The sequence below is a fragment of the Scyliorhinus torazame genome, chromosome 4 (assembly GCF_047496885.1).
Source record: "Scyliorhinus torazame isolate Kashiwa2021f chromosome 4, sScyTor2.1, whole genome shotgun sequence".
Classification (NCBI taxonomy): domain Eukaryota; kingdom Metazoa; phylum Chordata; class Chondrichthyes; order Carcharhiniformes; family Scyliorhinidae; genus Scyliorhinus; species Scyliorhinus torazame.
Window position 1 is genome coordinate 232,064,715 of NC_092710.1, and position 24,494 is coordinate 232,089,208.

Sequence of the window (24,494 nt, forward strand, 5' to 3'; positions counted from 1 at the left end):
CCCGCGGCCCTGGAGCTCGCACCAAAGGAACTCCGCGCGGTCCTAGCGCCCGCGGCCCGGGAACTCCGCGCGGTCCTAGCGCCCCCCAGACCCCCCAGCACTCAATGTGCGACCCGCAGACGCCGCCATTTTGGGTCCCGACCACCACGAGGGGAGGAGGGGACCCGCCATCTTGGACCGCCCCCGACCTGTACGACGCATGGGGGCGGCCATTTTGTCCACCCCCGACGCCATCTTGTGACCCCTCATCTACGGGCGAGGTATGGGGGCGGCCATTTTATCCATCCCCGACGTCCTCTTGGACGGCAACAACGGACCCCACCCCACTACTACAACCACGGCTCGCTTCGGTTACGCTCGATCAGGCTCGGCCCCGGACTCTCCAGACGACGACGACAACGGTCCTAATTAACGGCCACGAGACGCCATGCCTAGTCGACTCCGGGAGCACGGAAAGTTTTATACATCCCGACACGGTAAGACGCTGTTCCTTAACTACCTACCCCAGCGCACAAAAGATTTGCCTAGCCGCAGGATCCCACTCCGTACAGATCCAGGGATTCTGCATAGTTACCCTAACGGTACAGGGGAGGGAATTCAAAAACTACAAACTTAACGTCCTTCCCCAACTCTGTGCCCCCACCTTGCTGGGCTTAGATTTTCAATGTAACCTACAGAGCCTTACGTTTAAATTCGGCGGCCCCATACCCCCACTCACTATCTGCGGCCTCGCCACCCTCAAGGTGCAACCCCCGTCCTTGTTTGCGAACCTCACCCCGGATTGCAAACCCGTCGCCACTAGGAGCAGACGGTACAGCGCCCAGGACCGGACCTTCATTCGCTCCGAAGTCCAGCGGCTACTAAAGGAGGGCATAATCCAGGCCAGCAATAGTCCCTGGAGAGCGCAGGTGGTAGTAGTGAAGACAGGGGAGAAACAAAGGATGGTCATTGACTATAGCCAGACCATCAACAGGTACACACAACTAGACGCGTACCCTCTCCCCCGCATATCCGACATGGTCAATCGGATTGCCCAGTATAAAGTCTTCTCCACCGTGGACCTCAAGTCCGCCTACCATCAGCTCCCCATCCGCCCAAGTGACCGCAAGTACACAGCCTTCGAGGCAGACGGGCGATTATACCACTTCCTAAGGGTCCCTTTTGGCGTCACAAACGGCGTCTCGGTCTTCCAACGGGAAATGGACCGAATGGTTGATCAACATGGGTTACGGGCCACGTTCCCGTACCTCGACAATGTAACCATCTGCGGCCACGATCAGCAGGACCACGACGCCAACCTCCAAAAATTCCTCCAGACTGCCAAAGCCTTGAACCTCACGTACAATGAGGACAAGTGCGTTTTTAGCACCGATCGGCTAGCCATTCTGGGCTACATAGTGCGCAATGGGATAATAGGCCCCGACCCCGAACGTATGCGCGCACTCATGGAATTTCCCCTCCCGCACTGCCCAAAAGCCCTGAAACGCTGCCTGGGGTTCTTTTCATACTACGCCCAGTGGGTCCCCCAGTACGCAGACAAGGCCCGCCCCCTAATACAGACCACGGCTTTCCCGCTGTCGACAGAGGCTTGCCAGGCTTTCAGCCGCATCAAAGCGGACATCGCAAAGGCCACGATGCGCGCCATCGACGAGTCCCTCCCCTTCCAGGTCGAGAGCGACGCCTCTGACGTAGCTCTCGCGGCTACCCTTAACCAAGCGGGCAGACCCGTGGCCTTTTTCTCCCGAACCCTCCACGCCTCAGAAATCCGCCACTCCTCAGTGGAAAAGGAAGCCCAAGCCATAGTGGAGGCTGTGCGACATTGGAGGCATTACCTGGCCGGCAGGAGATTCACTCTCCTCACTGACCAACGGTCGGTTGCCTTCATGTTCGATAATGCACAGCGGGGCAAGATCAAGAACGACAAGATCTTGCGGTGGAGGATCGAACTCTCCACCTTCAACTATGAGATCTTGTACCGGCCCGGAAAGCTGAACGAGCCGTCTGATGCCCTATCCCGCGGGACATGTGCCAACGCACAAATTGACCGCCTCCAAGCCCTCCACGAGGACCTCTGCCACCCGGGGGTCACTCGGTTTTACCACTTCATCAAGTCCCGCAATCTCCCCTACTCCTTAGAGGAGGTCCGTACAGTCACAAGAGACTGCCACATCTGCGCAGAATGCAAACCGCATTTTTTCAGGCCAGATGGAGCGCACCTGATTAAGGCTTCCCGTCCCTTTGAACGCCTCAGTCTCGATTTCAAAGGGCCCCTCCCCTCCACCGACCGCAACGCGTATTTCCTTAATGTAGTGGACGAATACTCCCGCTTCCCTTTTGCCATTCCCTGCTCCGACATGACCGCGGCCACAGTCATTAAAGCCCTGAACAGCATATTCACACTGTTCGGTTACCCCGCATACGTCCACAGCGACAGGGGGTCCTCTTTCATGAGTGACGAGCTGCGCCAGTTCCTGCTCAGCAAGGGTATAGCTTCAAGCAGGACGACCAGCTACAACCCCCGGGGGAACGGGCAAGTAGAAAGGGAGAACGGCACGGTCTGGAAGGCCGTCCTACTGGCTCTACGGTCCAGGGATCTCCCAGTTTCACGGTGGCAGGAGGTCCTCCCGGACGCTCTCCATTCCATCCGGTCGTTATTATGTACGAGCACTAATCAAACGCCTCACGAGCGTCTCCTTGTCTTCCCTAGGAGGTCCTCCTCTGGAACGTCGCTGCCGACCTGGCTGGCGGCCCCAGGGCCCATCCTGCTCCGAAAGCACGTGCGGGCACATAAGGCGGACCCGTTGGTCGAAAGGGTTCACCTCCTCCACGCAAACCCCCAGTACGCCTACGTGGAGTACCCCGACGGCCGACAGGACACAATCTCCCTGCGGGATCTGGCGCCCGCCGGCACCACGCACACACCCCCGGCACCATCAACCCAACCGCCCCCCTTCCTGCCACCGCCGCACCCCGCGACCGCCCCCTTCCCAGGAGGATCAGCCCCCCTCCCCTTTGCACCGACAGCTAAAACCGTGCGGTTCCCGGAGGCGACAACGCTGGTACAAGCACTACCACCACCGCCGGGGCCGAGGCGATCGACACGGACGACCAGACCGCCCGACCGACTCGTGGCGTCGATGTAAAACAAAGATGGACTGTCCAATGAACATTTTGTTTTCATATATCCTCTGTAAATAGTTGTAACAGGACGATACTGTCCAATACGGTCCTACCATGTAACTGTTCTCTCCTCCCAGGACCAGTACTGTAAACCCTTACCACCATACGAAGCATCACCCCGCCGGGTTCATTTTTGACAAGGGGTGAATGTGGTAGTATGTATTGGGGGTCATGTGGGACTGGAAGCCCTAATGTCATTGGCTGACAGATCCCGGGTCCTGGTTGGCCGTTGACCTCATACTCCGCCCTGAAGGCAAAGTATAAGAAGCCGGTGCCTTCCCCCGCATGCCAGTTTACTATCGGGCTGCTGGGGAACAGACACGCTTAATAAAGCCTCATCGACTTCACTCTGTTTGTCTCACGGAGTCTTTGTGCGCCACAAAGGATTAGACAGGAAAGCAGAGTTGAGGACTGTGGTATTATCAGGTATTGCAGTACCCGAGAGGCTGAAGACCATTGGTTAAACCTGGGAGTTTACCATTGGCTGTTTGGTATGTAGGTCCGCCCTGACAGGCGGGGTATAAGAACTGGTGCCGTCCCAGCAGCCCTCATTCTGTACCAAAGCTGCTGGGGAACAGTTCTAGTCTATTAAAGCCATCAGTTATGTTACTACCTCGTCTTTAATTGTAATTGATCATGCATCAATTTAATAGACTACACTTAAGCTGAAAGGATGGATCTCCGAATCAAGCCGGAGTGTCTACAACTCAGGCCCTACGCAGAGAACCCGGCGGCGATATTTAAACACTGGCTGGCGTGTTTTAAAGGCTACCTCGAGACGGCCGGAGGCACCCCCTCAGGAGAACAGAAACTGCATCTCCTGCACCCAAGGGTAAGCCCTGGGATCTACACCCTCATAGAGGAGGCGTAGGACTTCGATGCTGCGATCGAACTGTTAAAAGGACATTATATCCGCCCTGTAAATCAGGTCTACGCACGTCACCTGCTTGCAACTAGTCAGCAAAGCCCCAGCGAATCGTTGGAGGAGTTCTACTGTGCGCTACTGGTGCTGGGCAGAAACTGTGGCTGCCCGCAAGTTTCGGGGAGTGAGCACACGGAACTCCTAATCCGGGATGCCTTCATAGCAGGTATGAGCTCCTCATGGATTCACCAAAGACTCTTAGAAAAAGATACCCTGGGACTTAGAGAGGCACGAGCCCTGGCAGGGTCCATGGACGTTGCCTCCAGAAACGCGCAGTACTATGCGCCCGACCATGCGGCGGCCCCCTGGCTGCGTGGCATCCCGCGGCGGCAGCCCCACATACCTCCCCGTGTCCCTGCAGGCCTGCGCTGTAAGACGGCCCGCGAACTCCGTCGGGCCCTGCTGTCTATTCTGCGGGCAGGCGAAGCACCCCCGCCAGCACTGCCCGGCCCGCACCTCCACCTGCAAAGGGTGCGGCAAGAAGTGCCATTTTGTGGGGGTCTGCCAGGCACGAGCCGTGGCCGCGGTCTCCAGCGACTCCGGACCGCCGCGGCAACCTTCCCTTCGGGCCCCAGGTGGCCAACACTCACCGCCACCCCCCTATCCTAGGGCCATGTGCGACCCACGGGTGCAGCCATCTTGCCCCTCGGACACCACGCTGGACGGATGGGCGCCGCCATTTTGTCCATCCCTGACTACCATGTGCGACCCATGGGAGACACCATCATGGATGGGGTCCCAGGCCCCCAGCACGGCCGACTGCACACTGCCCGATCAAAACCCGCAACTACTTCATCTGGCCTCGGTGACTCTGGACCAAAATCGACCTCGGACACTCGCAACAGCAACGCCGACGGTCTTCATCAACGGCCACGAGACGTCCTGCCTGATCGACTCTGGGAGCACAGAGAGCTTTATACACCCCGACACGGTAAGGCGCTGTTCACTTGTTACCCACCCTGTAAACCAAAGAATCTCCCTGGCCTCCAGGTCACACTCAGTGGAGATAAAGGGGTTCTGCATAGCAAACCTCACTGTCCAAGGCAGGAAATTCAACAAGTTACGCCTTTAGGTCCTGCTGCACCTCTGCGCTGCTACACTCCTGGGGTTGGACTTCCAATGTAACTTGCAAAGCCTGACCTTTAAATTCGGCGGCCCTATACCCCCCCTTACTGTCTGCGGCCTCACGACCCTTAAGGTTGACCCGCCTTCCCTGTTTGCGAACCTGACCCCGGATTGCAAACCCGTCGCCACCAGGAGCAGACGGTACAGTGCCCAGGACCGGACCTTCATCAGGTCAGAGGTCCAAAGGCTACTGAGGGAAGGGGTCATTGAAGCTAGCAACAGTCCCTGGAGAGCTCAAGTAGTGGTGGTAAAGACCGGGGACAAACATAGAATGGTCATTGACTACAGTCAGACCATCAACAGGTTTACGCAGCTGGATGCGTACCCTCTCCCCCGCATATCCGACCTGGTGAACAGGATCGCGCAATACAAGGTTTTCTCCACGGTGGATCTCAAGTCTGCCTACCACCAGCTACCCATCTGTAATGGTGACCGCAAGTACACTGCCTTCGAAGCAGATGGGCGGCTCTATCACCCATCGGGGTGAACAAAGCTTTCCATGCTCCCAGAGTCACTCAAGCAAGATGTCTCGTGGCCGTTGATGGAGATCGTCGTTGTAGCTGTTGCAAGCGTCCGGGGCCGACTCTGGTCCAGAGTCACCGAGGCCAGCTGAAGTAATTGAGGGTTCTGGTCAGGCAGCGTGTAGTCGGCCTGGAGCCCCATCCAAGATGGCGTCACCCATGGTGTCCGGGGATGAAGAAGATGGCGGCGGCGAGGGACAAAATGGCGGCGCCCACCCATCCAGCGTGGTGTCCGGAGGGCAAAATGGCCGCGCCCGTGGGTCGCTCGTGGCCTTAGGATAGGGGGGTGGCAGTGAGCACTCGGTGGTCGGGGCCCGAAGGGGGGGATGCCGACAGTCGCTGGAGACAGCGGCCACGGCGCGGGCCTGGCAGACCGCCGCAAAGTGGCCCTTCTTGCCGCACCCTTTGCACGCGGCGGTGCGGGCCGGGCAGCGCGGGCGGGGATGATTCGGTTGCCCGCAGAAGAAACAGCGGGGCCCGGCGACGTTAGCGGGCCGTCTTGCCGCGCAGGCTTGCGGGATCAGGGGGAAATCCTGTGGGGCTGCCGCTGCGGGGTGCCATGCAGCCCAGGGGGCCATCGCGCGTTCGGGCGCAAAGGACTGCACGTTTTTATAGGCAACATCCATGGACCCTGCCCGGGCCCGTGCCTCAGTAAGTGCCAGAGTGTCCCTTTCTAGGAGTCTTCGGCGGATATCGGGGGAGCTCATACCTGCCACGAAAGCAGCCCTGATCAGAGGTTCTGTGTGCTCACTCCCCGAAACTGGCGGGCAGCCACAGTTTCGGCCCAGCACCAGCAGCGCCCGGTAGAAATCTTCCAACGTTTCCTCGGGGCCAGCAGGTGACGAGCATAGACCTGGTTCACAGGGCGGATATAATGTCCTTCTAGCAGTTCGATCGCGGCAGCATAATTCTCCGCCTCCTCGATAAGAGGGTAGATCCCAGGGCTGACCCATGAGCGTAGGAGATGCATCTTTTGTCCTTCCGTGGGGGTGTCGGCGGCCATGTCGAGGTAGCCCTTAAAGCACTCCAGCCAATGTTTAAAAATAGCAGCAGAGTTGTCCGCTTGGGGGCTGAGCTGAAGGCTCCGGTTTGATACGGAGATCCATCCTTCTAACTGAAGTTGTAGCAGATTAAATTGATGTGCAATCAATTACTCTCAAGACGAAGTGATTCATAACTAATAGGCTTTAATCTGCTAGAACTCTTCCCCAGCAGCTTCGATACGGAAAGTGAAGGCTGCTGGGACGGCACCGGTTCTTATACTCCACCTCTCAGGGCGGAGCTATGTACAACAACCAATGGTAGACTCCTGGGTCTAACCAATGGTCATCCACCTCTTAGGTACCGCAATACCTGGTACTACCACACCACCGCACAAGTGGACCGCCTCCGAGCCCTCCACGAGGACCTCTGCCACCTGGGGGTCACTCGTTTTTTCCACTTCATTAAGATCCGCAACCTGCCCTACTCCATCGAGGAGGTCAGGACGGTCACCAGGGACTGCCAAATCTGCGTGGAGTACCAGCTAGAGAGGGCGCACCTGATAAAGGCTTCCCGTCCCTTTGAACGCCTCAGCATGGACTTCAAAGGCCTCCTCCCCTCCACCGACCGCAAAACGTACTTCCTGAATGTGATTGACAAGTACTCCCGGTTCCCATTCGCCATCCCCTGTCCAGACATGACCGCAACCACCGTCATCAAGGCCTTCAATAGTATCTTTACACTGTTCGGTTTCCCCGCGTACATCCACAGTGACAGGGGGTCCTCCTTTATGAGTGACGAACTGCGTCAATTCCTGCTCAACAGGGACATTGCCTCAAGCAGGACGACCAATTACAACCCCCGGGGAAATGGGCAGGTTGAGAGGGAGAATGGAACGGTCTGGAAGACTGTTCTACTGGCCCTACGATCTAGGAGTCTCCCGTTGCAAGAAGTCCTCCCGGTGGCCCTCCACGCCATTCGGTCGCAGCTCTGTACAACTACCAATCAGACACCTCATGAACATCTCCTTGTCTTCCCCAGGAAGTCCTCCTCCGGGACCTCGCTCCCAACCTGGCTAGCAACACCCGGACCCATCCTGCTTTGGAAGCACGTGCAGGCGCACAAGTCGGACCCGTTGGTCGAGAGGGTCCACCTGCTGCACGCTAATCCCCAGTACGCCTACGTGGCGTTCCCTGACGGCCGGCAAGATACAGTCTCCCTTCGGGACCTGGCACCCGCCAGAACCCCACGCGCACCTGAACCATTACCCCTACCCCCCCCTCCACAGCACCTCACAGGGGGGTCAGTCCTCCCGCTGCTCCTGCCTAGGCCCTCCCACCCACCGACGCCCCCTACAGGCGCCCCCCCCTCTCGTGTTGCCCCACCAGCGCCATCTAGGGGTGACGAAGCTGCCATGGAGGCCGAAGCCACACTCCCGGAATCGCAGACGCCCAGACCCCCACCAGAATCACCACCAAGGCTCAGATGATCCAGGAGGACGACCAGGCCTCCCGACCGACTGATTGCTTCACTGTAACTGTAAATGAACACAATGTATATATCTTCCACGCTTGTAAATATTCTCGACAACCCTGTAAGGAGGTATCACGGCACCTCCATATCTGATCATACCATGTTAGATGCAATTGTAACCACTGGCCACCACCCCCACCGGACTCTTTTTTTTTTTAAACAGGGGGTGAATGTGGTATTATCAGGTATTGCAGTACCCGAGAGGCTGAAGACCATTGGTTAAACTTAGGCGTTTACCATTGGCTGTTTGGTATGTAGCTCCGCCCTGACAGGCGGGGTATAAGAACCGGTGCCATCCCAGCAGCCCTCATTCTGTACCGAAGCTGCTGGGGAACAGTTCTAGTCTATTAAAGCCTTCAGTTATGTTACTACCTCGTCTTTAATTGTAATTGATCGTGCATCAAGGACATAATCAGATCAGCCATGATCTTGTCAAACGGCAGAGGCCTACTCCTGCCCCTAGTTTGTATGTATGTATGTTAATGTTCACTTCTAATCCTTCAAAGCAGTTTGGGACTTATTGAATGTAAAGCTCTTTATAAACATAGATTGTTGTGAGATTCATCTTCTGCAAACCTGATGTATTTTTCAAACTGAAAACAATTGTGTGAACACACTTGTTCCACACTAAAAGCGGTAACACATAAAAAAGAAAAATACTGCAAATGCTTTAAATCTCAAGTAAAAAAAATAGAAAATACTGATAGTGGACCTGTAAAGAAAATTGAGAATTTATTGTTTTGGGTAAATCCCCAGAACTAATAACACAAGATTAAGCAAGTCTTTTAGAACTGTCGGGTGAAAACAGAAGTGAAGAAAAAAAATATACATTCCAATTATAAAAATAAGTTAGTGAGTTGGTTGACCTCCAATCAACTTAAAATGTTGATTCCACATTCGCAAGATTCCCCTCCCAAGGGGAGACCTGGAAAAGGCTACAAGGTCTGAAGATGCAGAAATGCTGATTTTTAAAAATTATTTTATACTTGTTGCCTATTCTTAATTTCCCTCGAATGTGGCGGTGAGCCACCTTCTTGACCTGCTGCAGTCCATCTAGTGCAGATACATCCACAGTGCTGTTAGGGAGTTCCAGGGTTTTGATCCAGTAGCAGTGAAGGAATGGTAATATAGTTCCAAGGCATGGTGTTGAGTGGCTAGAAGGGGAACTCGCAGGTGGTGGTGCTCCCATGTAACTGATGCCCCTGTGCTTCTAAGTGGTAGAGTTGTGTGGTATGAAAGGTTGTCGAAGGAGCCTTGGTAGATTGCTGCAGTGCATCTTACAGACGGTACACACTGCAGTCACTGTTCACTGATTGTGGAGAGAGTGAATCTTTAAAGTGATGGATGGGGTGTCAGTATAGCGGGCTGCTTTGTCCTGGATGGTGTCATTCTTCTTGACTGTTGTTGGAACTGTACTAACCAAACAAGTGGAGAGTACGCTATCACACTCTTGACTTGTGTCTTGTAAATAATGGGTAGGCTTTGGGGACTTAGGAGGTGAGTTACTCACCACAAAACTCTCAGCCTTTGGTCTCTTCTTACAGCTACAGTACTTATATGGCTGGTCCAGTTCAATTTCTGATCAATAGTAATCCGGCAGGACGTCAATGATAGTGCATTCAGGGCTGGTAATGTTGTTGAAAGTCAAAACTATGTTTAAATTATATCTTGTTGAAGATAGTCATTGCATGGCACTTCTGTGACACGAATGTTACTTGCCACTTATCCGCCAAGCCTGAACATTGTCTAGATCTTGCTGCATATGGACAGGGATTGCTTCTGTCCCTGCAGACTCCCAAATGTTACTGAACATCGTGATATCACCAGGGAACAACCCCACTTCAGACTTCATCATGAAGGAAGGGTAATTGATGAACCAGTATATGTAGTATACCTGGATATCCAAAAGTATTCGATAAGGTGCCACACAAAAGGGTTACAGGCAGGATAAGGGTCAATGGTGTTGGGGGTAATATATTAGCATGGACAGGGGATTGGTTGATAGACAAGAAGCAAAATATAGGCATGAATGGAGCATTTTCAAGTTGGCAGGCAGTGAATAGTGGAGCACCACAATGATCAATGCTAGGGCCTCAGCTATTTACAATTTATATAATGATGTGGTTGAAGAGAGAGAATAATAGAACAAAGAACAAAGAAAATTACAGCACAGGAACAGGCCCCTCGGCCCTTCCAGCCTGCACCGATCCAGATCCTTTATCTAAACCTGTCTTCTATTTTCCAAGGATCTACTTCCCTCTGTTCCCTGCCCGTTCATATATCTGTCTAGATGCATCTTAAATGATGCTAGCATGCCCACCTCTACCACCTCCGCTGGCAAGGCGTTCCAGGCACCCACCACCCTCTGCTTAAAAAACTTTCCACGCACATCTCCCTTAAACTTTCCCCCTCTCACCTTGCAATCGTGACCCCTTGTAATTGACACCCCCGCTCTTGGAAAAAGCTTGTTGCTATCCACCCTGTCCATACCTCTCATAATTTTGTAGACCTCAATCAGGTCCCCCCTCAACCTCCGTCTTTCCAACGAAAACAATCCTAATCTACTCAACCTTTCTTCATAGCTAGCACCCTCCATACCAGGCAACATTCTGGTGAACCTCCTCTGCACCCTCTCTAAAGCATTCACATCCTTCTGGTAATGTGGCGACCAGAACTGCATGCAGTATTCCAAATGTGGCCCAACCAAAGTCCTATACAACTGTAACATGACCTGCCGACTCCTGTACTCAATACCCCGTCCGATGAAGGCAAGCATGCTGTATGCCTTCTTGACCACTCTATCGACCTGCGTTGCCACCTTCAGGGTACAATGGACCTGAACTCCCAGATCTCTCTGTACATCAATTTTCCCCAGGACTCTTCCATTGACCGTATAGTCCGCTCTTGAATTAGATCTTCCAAAATGCATCACCTCGCATTTGCCTGGATTGAACTCCATCCGCCATTTCTTTGCCCAACTCTCCAATCTATCTATATTTTGCTGTATTCTCCAACAGTCCTCCTCGCTATCTGCAACTCCACCAATCTTAGTATCATCTGCAAACTTGCTAATCAGACCACCTATAACTTCGTCCAGATCATTTATGTATATCACAAACAACAGTGGTCCGAGCACGATCCCTGTGGAACACCACTAGTCACCGTTCTCCATTTTGGGACACTCCCTCCCACCACTACTCTCCGTCTCCTGTTGCCCAGCCAGTTCTTTATCCATCTAGCTAGTACACCCTGAACCCCATATGACTTCACTTTTTCCATCAACCTGCCATGGGAAACTTTATCAAACGCCTTACTGAAGTCCATGTATATGATATCTACAGCCCTTCCCTCATCAATTAACTTTGTCACTTCCTCAAAGAATTCTATTAGGTTTGTAAGACATGTCCTTCCCTGCACAAAGCCATGCTGCCTATCACTGATAATTCTATTTTCTTCCAAATGTGAATAGATCCTATCCCTCAGTATCTTCTCCGACAGTTTGTCTACCACTGACGACAAGCTCACAGGTCTATAATTCCCTGGATTATCCCTGCTACCCTTCTTAAACAAAGGGACAACATTAGCAATTCTCCAGTCCTCCGGGACCTCACCCGTGCTCAAGGATGCTGCAAAGATATCTGTTAAGGCCCCAGCTATTTCGACCCTCGCTTCCCTCAGTAACCTGGGATAGATCTCATCCGGACCTGGAGACTTGTCCACGTTAATGCCTTTTAGAATACCCAAAACTTTCCCCTTCCTTATGCCGACTTGACCTACAGTATTTAAACATCCATCCCTAGCCTCAACATCCGTCATGTCCCTCTCCTTGGTGAATACCGATGCAAAGTACTCATTAAGAATCTCACCCATTTCCTCTGACTCCATGCATAAATTCCCTCTTTTGTCTTTGAGTAGGCCAATCCTTTCTCTAGTTACCCTCTTGCTTCTTATATACGAATAAAAGGCTTTGGGATTTTCCTTAACCCTGTTAGCCAAAGATATTTCATGGCCCCTTTTAGCCCTCTTTATTACGCGTTTGAGATTTGTCCTACTTTCCTGATATTCCACCAAAGCTTCATCAGTTTTAAGTCGCCTAGATCTTATGTATGCTTCCTTTTTCATCTTAGATAGTCTCACAATTCCACCTATCATCCATGGTTCCCTAATCTTGCCATTTCTATCCCTCATTTTCACAGGGTCCTGCACTCTAATCAACCTTTCCTTAAAAGACTCCCACATTTCAAATGTGGATTTACCCTTAAACAGCTGCTCCCAATCCACATTCCCTAGCTCCTGCCGAATTTTGTTATACTTGGCCTTTCCCCAATTTAGCACTCTTCCCTTAGGACCACTCTCGTCTTTGTCCATGAGTATTCTAAAACTTACGGAATTGTGATCGCTATTCCCAAAGTAATCACCGACTGAAACTTCAACCACCTTGCCGGGATGATTCCCCAATACCAGGTCCAGTATGGCCCCTTCCCGAGTTGGACTATTTACATACTGCTCTAAAAAACTCTCCTGGATGCTCCTTACAAATTCTGCTCCATCTACGCCTCCAACACTACATGAGTCCCATTCAATGTTGGGGAAGTTAAAATCTTCCATCACGACCACCCTATTGCTCCTACATTTTTCTATAATCTGTCTACATATTTGTACCTCTACTTCACGCTCGCTTTTGGGAGGCCTGTAGTAAAGTCCCAACAATGTTACTGCACCCTTCCTATTTCTTAGCTCTACCCATATTGCCTCAGTGCTCGAATCCTCCATCGTGCCCTCCTTAATCACAGCTGTGATATCATCTCTGACCGGTAATGCAACTCCTCCACCCCTTTTACCTCCCTCTCTATCCCTCCTGAAGCATCTATACCCTGGGGTATTTAGTTGCCAGTCTTGCCCTTCCCTCAACCAAGCCTCAGTAATACCAATAACATCATATTCCCAGGTACTAATCCAAGCCCTAAGTTCATCTGCCTTACCTGGTACACTTCTCGCATTGAAACAAATGCACCTCAGACCACCTGTCCCTTTGCGTTCATCATCTCTTCCCTATCTACTCTTCCCCTTCGTCACATTGAGTGTATTATCGAGTACCTTACTGGCTTTAGTTGCTGCTTCTTTACTGACCTCTAACTTCCTAATCTGGTTCCCATCCCCCTGCCACATTAGTTTAAAACCTCCCCAACAGTGTTAGCAAAAGCACCCCCAGGACATTGGTTCCAGTCCTGCCCAGGTGTAGACTATCCGATTTGTAATGGTCCCACCGCCCCCAGAACCGGTTCCAATGTCCCAAAAATCTGAACCCCCTCCCTCCTGCACCATCTCTCAAGCCACATATTAATTCTGACTATTCTTGAATTTCTACTCTGACTGTCTCGTGGCACTGGTAGCAATCCTGAGATTACTACCTTTGAGGTCCTACTTTTTAAATTTATCTCCTAACTCTCTAAATTCTGATTGTAGGACCTCATCCCGTTTTTTACCTATATCGGTGGTGCCTATATGCACCACAACAACTGGCTGTTCACCCTCCCCCTTCAGTATGTCCTGCAGCCGATCTGAGACATCCCTGACCCATGCACCCGGGAGGCAACATACCATTGGGGAGTCTCGTTTTCGACCACAGAAACGCCTGTCTACTCCCCTTATGATTGAATCCCCTATGACTATAGCCCTGCCAGTCTTTCCTGCCCTTCTGTGCAGCAGAGCTAGCCACGGTGCCATGAGCCTGGCTACTACTGCCTTCCCCTGGTGAGTCATCTCCCCCCAACAGTATCCAAAACTGTAAACCTGTTTTGGGGGAGATGACCGCAGGGGACACCTGCACTGCCTTAATGCTCTTTCTCTGCCTTTGGTCACCCATTCCCTGTCTCCCTTACCAATCCTAATCTGCGGTGTGACCAACTCACTGAACATGCTATCCACGACCTCCTCAGCATCGCGGATGCTCCAAAGTGAGTCCATCCGCAGCTCCAGAGCCGTCATGCGGTCTAACAAGTCTAATGTATCTAAGTTTGCTGATGATACCAAGCTAGGTGGAAAGGTAAGCTCTGGGGCGGGCATAGTGAGGCTGCAAATAGTTATAGACAGGTTAAGTGAGTGGGCAACAAGATGGCAGATTGAGTATAAATGTAGGGAATTATGAAGTTATTCATTTTGGTCATAAGAATAGGAAAGCAGAATGCCTTTTTTAAAAGTTAGAAACTTAAGTGTTGATGTTCATAAAGACTTTGCTGTGCCCGTTCAAGGAACACAGGAGGTTTCCATGCAGGTATAGAAAGCAATTTGGAAAACATATAGCATATTGAACCAAAGAGAGAAAGTACTGGACAAGCTCAGCAGGTCAGACAGCATCTGTTCTGAGAAAAGGGAGCTAATGTTATGAGTCGGAATGACTCTTTGTCAAAGCTCCCTTTTCTGACAGCTTTGATGAAGTGTCATCCAGACTCAAAATGTTAGTTCCCTTTTCTCTCCACCGATGCTGTCAGATCTGCCGAGATTGTCCAGTATTTTCTGTTTTTGTTTCAGATTCCAGCATCCGCAGGAATTTGCTGATATATAGCATGTTAACCCTTATTAAAAGGAGAACAGAAATAAAGACGTCCTGCCACAATTTACATGGTTTTGGTGAGACCACATCTGATGTATTATGTGCAGTTTTGGTCTCCACATTTAAGAAAGGATATACTTGCATTGGAGTCACTATAGCGAAGGTTGACTAAGTTGGTCTCTGTGATGAGGGGTTCTCGTATGATGAAAGGGTGGGTAAATTCATCCTTTACGTTCTGGAGTTTGGAAGAATGAGAGGTGTTCCATTGAAACATACAAGATTCTGAAGGGGCTTGATAGGGTGGATTCTGAGAGATTCTGAGAGGAACCTAGAACACATGGGAGCACAGTCTCAGAATAAAGTGCCGATCGTTAAGGACTGAGATGTGGAGAAATGAACTCACTTAAAAGGTTGTGATCTTTGGAATTCTCTACCCCACATGGTTCTGGATGCTCCATCGTTGAATATATTTAAGGCTGGGATAGACAGATTTTTGGTCTCGCAGGGAATGAAGGGTGGAGGGGAGTGAGCATGGCAGTGGGCTGGAAACCCAAGATGAGCCATGTTTGTGTTGAATGGCACAGCAGGCTTTATGGGCTGGCAGGGTGGTCTACTGCTGCCAAGATTCCGTGTGAAGATGGTTGGGCATAGGACACTACCCTTGGCAACTCCTGTAGCGATGTCCGGGGGCTTCAATGATTGATGCCCCAAACCATTTTCCTTCGTGCTACGTCTGACTAAAGCCAGTGGAGATTCCCTCCAATTCACAATGACCTCAGTTTCGCTAGGGCTTCCTGCTGCCACACATGGTAAAACGCTGGCTTGTTACCTTGAATTCAGCACTTTTGTCCATTCTTCAATCAAGGCTGTAATGATAACTGCAAATGCTGGCAAATTGTAATGGTAATAGTCCTCGTAAGACTCGAGCAGCATTACATAGAACATAGAAAATACAGCACAGAACAGGCCCTTCGGCCCACGATGTTGTGCCGAACCTTTGTCCTAGATTAATCATAGATTATCATTGAATTTACAGTGCAGAAGGAGGCCATTCAGCCCTTTGAGTCTGCACCGGCTCTTGGAAAGAGCACCCTACACAAAGTCAACACCTCCACCCAACACCAAGGGCAATTTTGGACATTAAGGGCAATTTATCATTGGCCAATTCACCTAACCCGCACATCTTTGGACTGTGGGAGGAAACCGGAGCACCCGGAGGAAACCCACGCAGACACAGGGAGGACGTGCAGACTCCGCACAGACAGTGACCCAAGCCGGAATCGAACCTGGGACCCTGGAGCTGTGAAGCAATTGTGCTATCCACAATGCTACCGTGCTGCCCTTAAGAACAAATAAATCTACACTATATAATTTTACCGTAATCCATGTACCTATCCAATAGCTGCTTGAAGGTCCCTAATGTTTCCGACTCAACTACTTCCACAGGCAGTGCATTCCATGCCCCCACTACTCTCTGGATAAAGAACCTACCTCTGATATCCCTCCTATATCTTCCACCTTTCACCTTAAATTTATGTCCCCTTGTAATGGTTTTTTCCACCCGGGGAAAAAGTCTCTGACTGTCTATCTATTCCCCTGATCATCTTATAAACCTCTATCAAGTCGCCCCTCATCCTTCTCCGTTCTAATGAGAAAAGGCCTAGCACCCTCAACCTTTCCTCGTAAGACCTACTCTGCATTCCAGGCAACATCCAGGTAAATCTTCTTTGCACCTTTTCCAAAGCTTCCACATCCTTCCTAAAATGAGGCGACCAGAACTGTACACAGTACTCCAAATGTGGCCTTACCAAAGTTTTGTACAGCTGCATCATCACCTCCCGGCTCTTAAATTCAATCCCTCTGTTATTGAACGCGAGCACACCATAGGCCTTCTTCACAGCTCTATCCACTTGAGTGGCAACTTTCAAAGATGTATGAACATAGACCCCAAGATCTCTCTGCTCCTCCACATTGCCAAGAACACTACCGTTAACCCTGTATTCCGCATTCATATTTGTCCTTCCAAAATGGACAATCTCACACTTTTCAGGGTTAAACTCCATCTGCCACTTCTCAGCCCAGCTCTGCATCCTATCTATGTCTCTTTGCAGCCGACAACAGCCCTCCTTACTATCCACAACTCCACCAATCTTCGTATCATCTGCAAATTTACTGACCCACCCTTCAACTCCCTCATCCAAGTCATTAATGAAAATCACAAACAGCAGAGGACCCAGAACTGATCCCTGCGGTACGCCACTGGTAACTGGGATCCAGGCTGAATATTTGCCATCCACCACCACTCTCTGACTTCTATCGGTTAGCCAGTTCGTTATCCAACTGGCCAAATTTCCCACTATCCCATGCCTCCTTACTTTCTGCATAAGCCTACCATGGGGAACTTTATCAAATGCCTTACTAAAATCCATGTACACTACATCCACTGCTTTACCTTCATCCACATGCTTGGTCACCTCCTCAAAGAATTCAATAAGACTTGTAAGGCAAGACCTACCCCTCACAAATCCGTGCTGACTATCCCTAATCAAGCAGTGTCTTTCCAGATGCTCAGAAATTCTATCCTTCAGTACATTTTCCATTACTTTGCCGACCACCGAAGTAAGACCACCTGGCCTGTAATTCCCAGGGTTATCCCCAGTCCCTTTTTTGAACAGGGGCACGACATTCGCCACTCTCCAATCCCCGGTACCACCCCTGTTGACAGTGAGGACAAAAAGATCATTGCCAACGGCTCTGCAATTTCATCTCTTGCTTCCCATAGAATCCTTGGATATATCCCGTCAGGCCCAGGGGACTTGTCTATCCTCAAGTTTTTCAAAATGCCCAACACATCTTCCTTCCTAACAAGTATTTCCTCGAGCTTACCAATCTGTTTCACACTGTCCTCTCCAACAATATCGCGCCTCTAATTTGTAAATACAGAAGAAAAGTACTCGTTCAAGACCTCTCCTATCTCTTCAGACTCAATACACAATCTCCCGCTACTGTCCTTGATCGGACCTACCCTCGCTCTAGTCATTCTCATATTTCTCACATGTGTAAAAGGCCTTGGGGTTTTCCTTGATCCTACCCGCCAAAGATTGTTCATGCCCTCTCTTAGCTCTCCTAATCCCTTTCTTCAGTTCCCTCCTGGCTATCTTGTATCCCTCCAATGCCCTGTCTGAACCTTGTTTCCTCAGCCTTACATAAGTCTCCTTTTTCCTCTTAACAAGACATTCAATCTCTCTTGTCAACCATGGTTCCCTCACTCGACCATCTCTTCCCTGCCTGACAGGGACATACATATCAAGGACACGTAGCACCTGTTCCTTGAACAAGTTCCACATTTCACTTGTGTCCTTCCCTGCCAGCCTATGTTCCCAACTTATGCACTTCAATTCTCGTCTGACAACATCGTATTTACCCTTCCCCCAATTGTAAACCTTGCCCTGTTGCACGTACCTATCCCTCTCCATTACTAAAGTGAAAGTCACAGAATTGTGGGCACTATCTCCAAAATGCTCCCCCACTAACAAATCTATCACTTGCTCTGGTTCATTACCCAGTACTAAATCCAATATTGCCCCTGTCTGTGCGGAGTCTGCACGTCCTCCCCGTGTCTGCGTGGGTTTCCTCCGGGTGCTCCGGTTTCCTCCCACAGTCCAAAGATGTGCGGGTTAGGTGAATTGGCCAATGATAAATTGCCCTTAATGTCCAAATTGCCCTTGGTGGTGGGTGGAGGTGTTGAGTTTGGGTAGGGTGCTCTTTCCAAGAGCTGGTGCAGACTCAAGGGGCCGAATGGCCTCCTTCTGCACTGTAAATTCAATGATAATCTATGATTAATCTAGGACAAAGGTTCGGCACAACATCGTGGGCCGAAGGGCCTGTTCTGTGCTGTATTTTCTATGTTCTATGTTCTATGTTCCTCTGGTCGGACAATCTATATTATGTGTTAGAAAAGCTTCCTGGACACACTGCACAAACACCACCCCATCCAAACTATTTGATCTAAAGAGTTTCCACTCAATATTTGGGAAGTTAAAGTTGCCCATGACTACTACCCTATGACTTCTGCACCTTTCCAAAATCTGTTTCCCAATCTGTTCCTCCACATCTCTGCTACTATTCGGGGGCCTATAGAAAACTCCTAACAAGATGACTGCTCCTTTCCTATATCTGACTTCAACCCATACGACCTCAATAGGGTGATACTCCTCGAACTGCCTTTCTGCAGCTGTTATACTATCTCTAATTAATAATGCCACCCCCCCACCTTTTTACCACCCTCCCTAATCTTATTGAAACATCTATAACCAGGGACCGCCAACAACCATTTCTGCCCCTCTTCTATCCAAGTTTCCGTGATGGCCACCACATCGTAGTCCCAAGTACCGATCCATGCCTTAAGTTCACCCACCTTATTCCTGATGCTTCTTGCGTTGAAGTATACACACTTCAACCCATCTCCGTGCCTGCAAGTATTCTCCTTTGTCAGTGTTCCCTTCCCCACTGCCTCACTACATGCTTTGGCGTCCTGAATATCGGCTACCTTAGTTGCTGGACTACAAATCCGGTTCCCAATCCCCTGTCAAATTAGTTTAAACCCTCCCGAAGAGTACTAGAAAACCTCCCTCCCAGGATATTGGTGCCCCTCTGGTTCAGATGCAACCCGTCCTGCTTGTACAGGTCCCACCTTCCCCAGAATGCGCTCCAATTATCCAAATACCTGAAGCCCTCCCTCCTACACCATTCCTGCAGCCACGTGTTCAACTGCACTCTCTCCCTATTCCTAGCCTCGCTATCACGTGGCACCGGCAACAAACCAGAGATGACAACTCTGTCCTGGCTTTTAACTTCCAGCCTAACTCCCTAAACTTGTTTATTACCTCCACACTCCTTTTCCTACCTATGTCGTTGGTACCAATGTGCACCACGACTTCTGACTGCTCCCCCTCCCCCTTAAGGATCCTGAAGACACGATCCGAGACATCCCTGGCCCTGGCACCCGGGAGGCAACATATCTTCCGGGAGTCTCGCTCGCGACCACAGAATCCCCTATCTATTCCCCTAACCATTGAATCTCCTACAACTATTGCTTTTCTATTCTCCCCCCTTCCCTTCTGAGCCCCAGAGCCAGACTTAGTGCCAGAGACCCGGCCGCTAGGGCCTTCCCCTGGTAGGTCATCCCCCCCAACAACATCCAAAACGGTATACTTGTTTTGAAGGGGAACGGCCACGAGGGATCCCTGCACTGTCTGCCTGTTTGTTTTTTCCCCCCGACTGTAACCCAGCTATTCCTTTCCTGTACCTTGGGTGTTGTTACCTCCCTGTAACTCTTCTCAATCACCCCCTCTGCCTCCCGGATGATCCAAAGTTCATCCAGCTTCAGCTCCAGTTCCCTAACACGGTCTTTGAGGAGCTGAAGTTGGGTGCACTTCCCGCAGGTATAGTCAGCGGGGACATCAGTGGTATCCCTCACCACCCACATCCTACAGGAGGAGCATGCAACTGGCCTAGCCTCCATCCCCTCTTACCTTACAGAATATAGCTGCCGTGTGGACTAACTAGATCTCCGCCCTCCGACTCTGCTCCCAGTCAGCTGCACTCTCTGTAAACTCCTGGCTCTCTTCGCACTCTTTGCGGAAATGTCAGAAACAAAATGAAAGGAGCACCTTACTCCCTCCTCACCTAACTCCCTCGGTCACCAAACTCTCACTATCGCACTCAAATGCACCAAATTCAGCACTCCCTCAGTCACCAAACTCTATCGCACTCAAATGCACCAAATTCAGCACTCCCTCGGTCACCAAACTCTCACTATCGCACTCAAATGCACCAAATTCAGCACTCCCTCAGTCACCAAACTCTCACTATTGCACTCAAATGCACCAAATTCAGCACTCTCTCGGTCACCAAACTCTATCGCACTCAAATGCACCAAATTCAGCACTCCCTCGGTCACCAAACTCTCACTATCGCACTCAAATGCACCAAATTCAGCACTCAGTGCAAACAAAGTCTGCACTGTCGGGGATCACTTTTATACTCTGAATCTAGCCTCTGAAAACTGCCCTAATCAAATTAACTAATTAACAAGCTCCAGCTGCAAGTGCCTACAAGTAGAAGCCTGTTTAAAGCTGATTGAAAAAATTGTGGTGAAGTATCAACTGCACCCAGATCATTAACCAGCAACACCTCCTAACCCATCATCAGAATCAACCAAGAGATGTGATGAATTCAGTCATCGCTCTGAACAAGAAAACAAAAAAAAAAGCTACATAGCTCTGATAAAAGGTCACCCGCTCTCAGCAGATGCCGCCTGCCCCGCTTGATGTTTTTAGCATTCACAATATTTTTATTTTGTAACGTAAATAATTCTGCCGCTTAAACTATTTCCACGACAATAACTGAGTTAATGTTACTTATTTAGATTTCTGAAACCAAGTCCCCATTCCTTGTTTGCTTTCTCTGCTAAATCTTAACGTCGTGATTTTGCAATTTTCAAATCTGGTAATTTGATAAGACTCTTTTCCCATCCATATGTGTTCACTTTAGCCCTTTTCCTGCCTTCTCTTTGCCCACTGCCAGCATCTGTTGAACTCAAACTCAGTCTCATTAACAGCGATCGTCATCTTCCCGCCTGCTCCCTACCCATTGTCAGCTCCTCGCTCTCCTTTATCCCCTCAAGTGCCTCGTTGTTCCTCAGACTTGACCCCAATTTGTCCGCACATTGTTTCCCCCAAGCCGTATTTTACCTACCCACACTTGGCTTCTCCTGTGTTCACTCTGACTCCCCGAGTGAGGGAAAGGTGCTAGATTAAGCCCAAAGCGCGCAATAATCAATTTTCACTTTCGAAATGTACGAACTGCATTAACTCCCTCTCAATCGGGTTGTTTAAGTCGATACTTCTTGTGTTGCAGAACGTTTCCCTGACAAGTTATGGTCATATTGTAGTTTGTCGTTCATTGTGGTCTTCGCAGCCTGCCTGGGGTCGATGTAGCTGTGCCCACCTCCTCATTCATCTCAGATCTCTCCCTTCTCCAATCTCCCTCTCCTCTCCTTCACTCCCCCTGCGTTCTTCTCACTCACCCGCTTTCCCCTATTTCAACTTCCACTTACTCTTCTCCCTCACTCTCACTCCCGCTTCCACTCTTCTCCCTCACTCTCACTCCCGCTTCCACTCTTCTCCCTCACTCTCACTCCCGCTTCCACTCTTCTCCCTCACTCTCACTCCCGCTTCCACTCTTCTCCCAGTTCACTCTTCTCCCTCACTCTCACTCCCGCTTCCACTCTTCTCCCTCACTCTCACTTCCACTCTTCTCCCTCAATCTCACTCCCCCTTACTTTTCCCCATCATTCTCCTCCCCCTTGCTCTCTTCTCCCTAACTCACTGGCTCTTACTCTTCTCCCTCATTCCCTCTTGCTCTCTTCTCCCTCACTCAGTGCCCCCTACTCTTCTTCACTCTCCTCTCTCACTTTTCCTTCCACTCTTCTCCCTCACCTTTCCTCACTCCCCCTTGCTCTCTTCTCCCTCCCTCACTTCCCCTTACTCTTCTCCCTCATTTTCCGCTCCCTCACTCTCCCTTGCTCTCTTCTCCCTCACTCAGTGCCCCCTATTCTTCTGTCATTCCTCCCTCCTTCACTCCCTCTTGCTCTCTTCCCCCTCACTCATTTCCCCTAACTCTTATCCCTCACTCCCCCTTGCACTCTTCTCCCTCCCTCACTCTCCCAACTTTCCCCTCACTGCCTTCCAGCCACTCATCTGTTACTGGTGACGTTGCCGTTCCCCTCCTCCTCACTGTTACACAGAGTTCTGGTGGGCTCCCGCCCTCACCATCAGCTGGAAATGCACCGTCTGTGGGAATAGCAGCGCTCAGCGCCTTTCTCTCCGCCTTCCCTCCGGATCCCACCTCCTGGGATCAAAACAAAACCGGACACCACCTCGCATCCATCGGGATCCACGGCGGAAAATAAAGGTAACAGGAATTTCGGAGTAGAGAGAATGAGAGAGAGAGGGGAAAAGCAAACAGCCAGTTGAGAATTCCATGTCCCCCCCCCCGGGTTGCATTTCCAATTGGAGATTGAAGGAAATGACCCGGGAATGCGGGGCCCCGGGACCCCTCCGAGGGGCTGACCCTCCGCTCCCCCTCCCAGACCCCCGGGTAGGGTGCTTGGTGTTACTGGCTGAACCTTGCTGTAAATCATTCACTTCTGGGCTGGAGCACAAGGGGTTAATGGAGTTTAAAGCGACTCGGTTTGTTGTAAACTCCGGGGTAAGGGGGAGATGAACAGTATTCGGAGCAGAAAGGGCTGTTTTGTTCTCCCCCCCCCCCCCCCCCCCGTCCCTCTGGCTACTTCTCGCCCCGGATACTTTATGCCCTTTAAGAACAACCCCGGTGGGCTCTGCCTGTGCAGGGAGAGAGGCTGCCAGGGATATGTGCTGACTGCTGAGGTCTGATTTTAACCCGTGTGCTGGTCGTTCCTCCATCTCCCCTACCCCGACTGCGGAAGGATTTCGGAGCCTCTGTCCGACCCACTCGTGTGGCGGGAGCCACGGACGGCCGGAATGGCCATTGAGAAAGCAGCAGCCCCAGAGAGGAGGCTGGTTGCCTCCCATGCTTTCTACTCGGCGCCAGGGTCAGGATCTCGTGTATTTTCCTGGAAACGTGAAGCTGCAAACAACTCAAACCTCATTTGTTTCCCTTTTTAGATTGAGTTACCATAAACTGAAAAAAAAATGCTCAGTAGGCTTTGATTAAAATCTTTTTCTTAGCTCTTTAATCACTAGTTTCTATTCACTCCCTCGAAGTGGCATTACTGTATTCTACTGTAGAAATAGTCGAATAAAAAATTGACAGTGACAGCCCCTTATTAAAGACAACTTTCTCCAAACGGACAACTGGTACGTAGATTTATAGAAGTTTACATTGCAGAATGTGGCCGTTTAGCCCATTCGATTTCTGATGGCACCAACTCTACTTTGTGTGTAGCACAAAGAAAGGCAGGTTATAATCGTCTGGCACACCTTAGTGAATCAAGGCAGTGTGTGTCTACTGTCTTTTAATATTCAAAGCAGCAATCTTCAAAGTTCTATAACTTTACAATTTCTGATACATTCCCAGATTCCTTTTCTTCTCAAATACTTGAATGCATTGTCGCATCACAAATCTGTCCCCAACTCAGTGTGGTTTTCAAGCCTGCTGCAGAAAGGAAATAGCTCTTTTTCTTTTTCCAATTTATTTTTTGGCAATCCTTAATTGCCTTTCAGAAGGGTGTGGAGACCTGCCTTCTGAACCACTGCAATGCACGTGGTGGAGGTACATTCACAGTTAGGGATGGAGTTCCAGGATTTTTCCCCAATGAGTGAAGCAAGAATGATATAGTTCCAAGTCAGGATTGGATGGGAATTTGTGTGTGGTGGTGCCCCCATGCGCCTGTTACCCTTGTCCATCTAAGTGGTGAAGGCCGCGGGTTCAGAAGGAACCATGGTGAGTTGCTACAGATGTAGATGGTGCATACTGCTGTCACTGTTCAACGGTGCTGGAGGGAGTGAATGTTTCAGATGGCGATGGGGTGTTGAACTAGGCTGTTTTGTCCAGGATGCTGATAAGCTTCTTGAAACACAAGCCTTTAGCCGTCAGTTTGATCTTTGATCTTTAAGTCATCTTTGTCTACAAG

At 50.5% G+C, this 24,494-nt stretch overlaps 1 protein-coding gene and 1 long non-coding RNA gene across 2 annotated transcripts in view; one reads left to right on the plus strand and one right to left on the minus strand.

Moving 5' to 3' along the window:
• Positions 1-22,157, minus strand: part of LOC140410807 (uncharacterized) — a 38,675-nt gene extending 16,518 nt beyond the window's left edge. Inside the window, exon 1 of the long non-coding RNA XR_011940747.1 lies at positions 21,575-22,157. This is a non-coding gene — a long non-coding RNA (uncharacterized lncRNA). The remainder of the gene's footprint in view (positions 1-21,574) is intronic.
• Positions 22,158-22,250: 93 nt separating this feature from the next.
• The window catches only part of dse (dermatan sulfate epimerase), a 137,535-nt gene continuing 135,291 nt past the window's right edge, over positions 22,251-24,494 (plus strand). The window contains exon 1 of the mRNA XM_072499432.1: positions 22,251-22,792. The gene's annotated coding sequence lies outside the window, so the exon portion shown is untranslated. The remainder of the gene's footprint in view (positions 22,793-24,494) is intronic.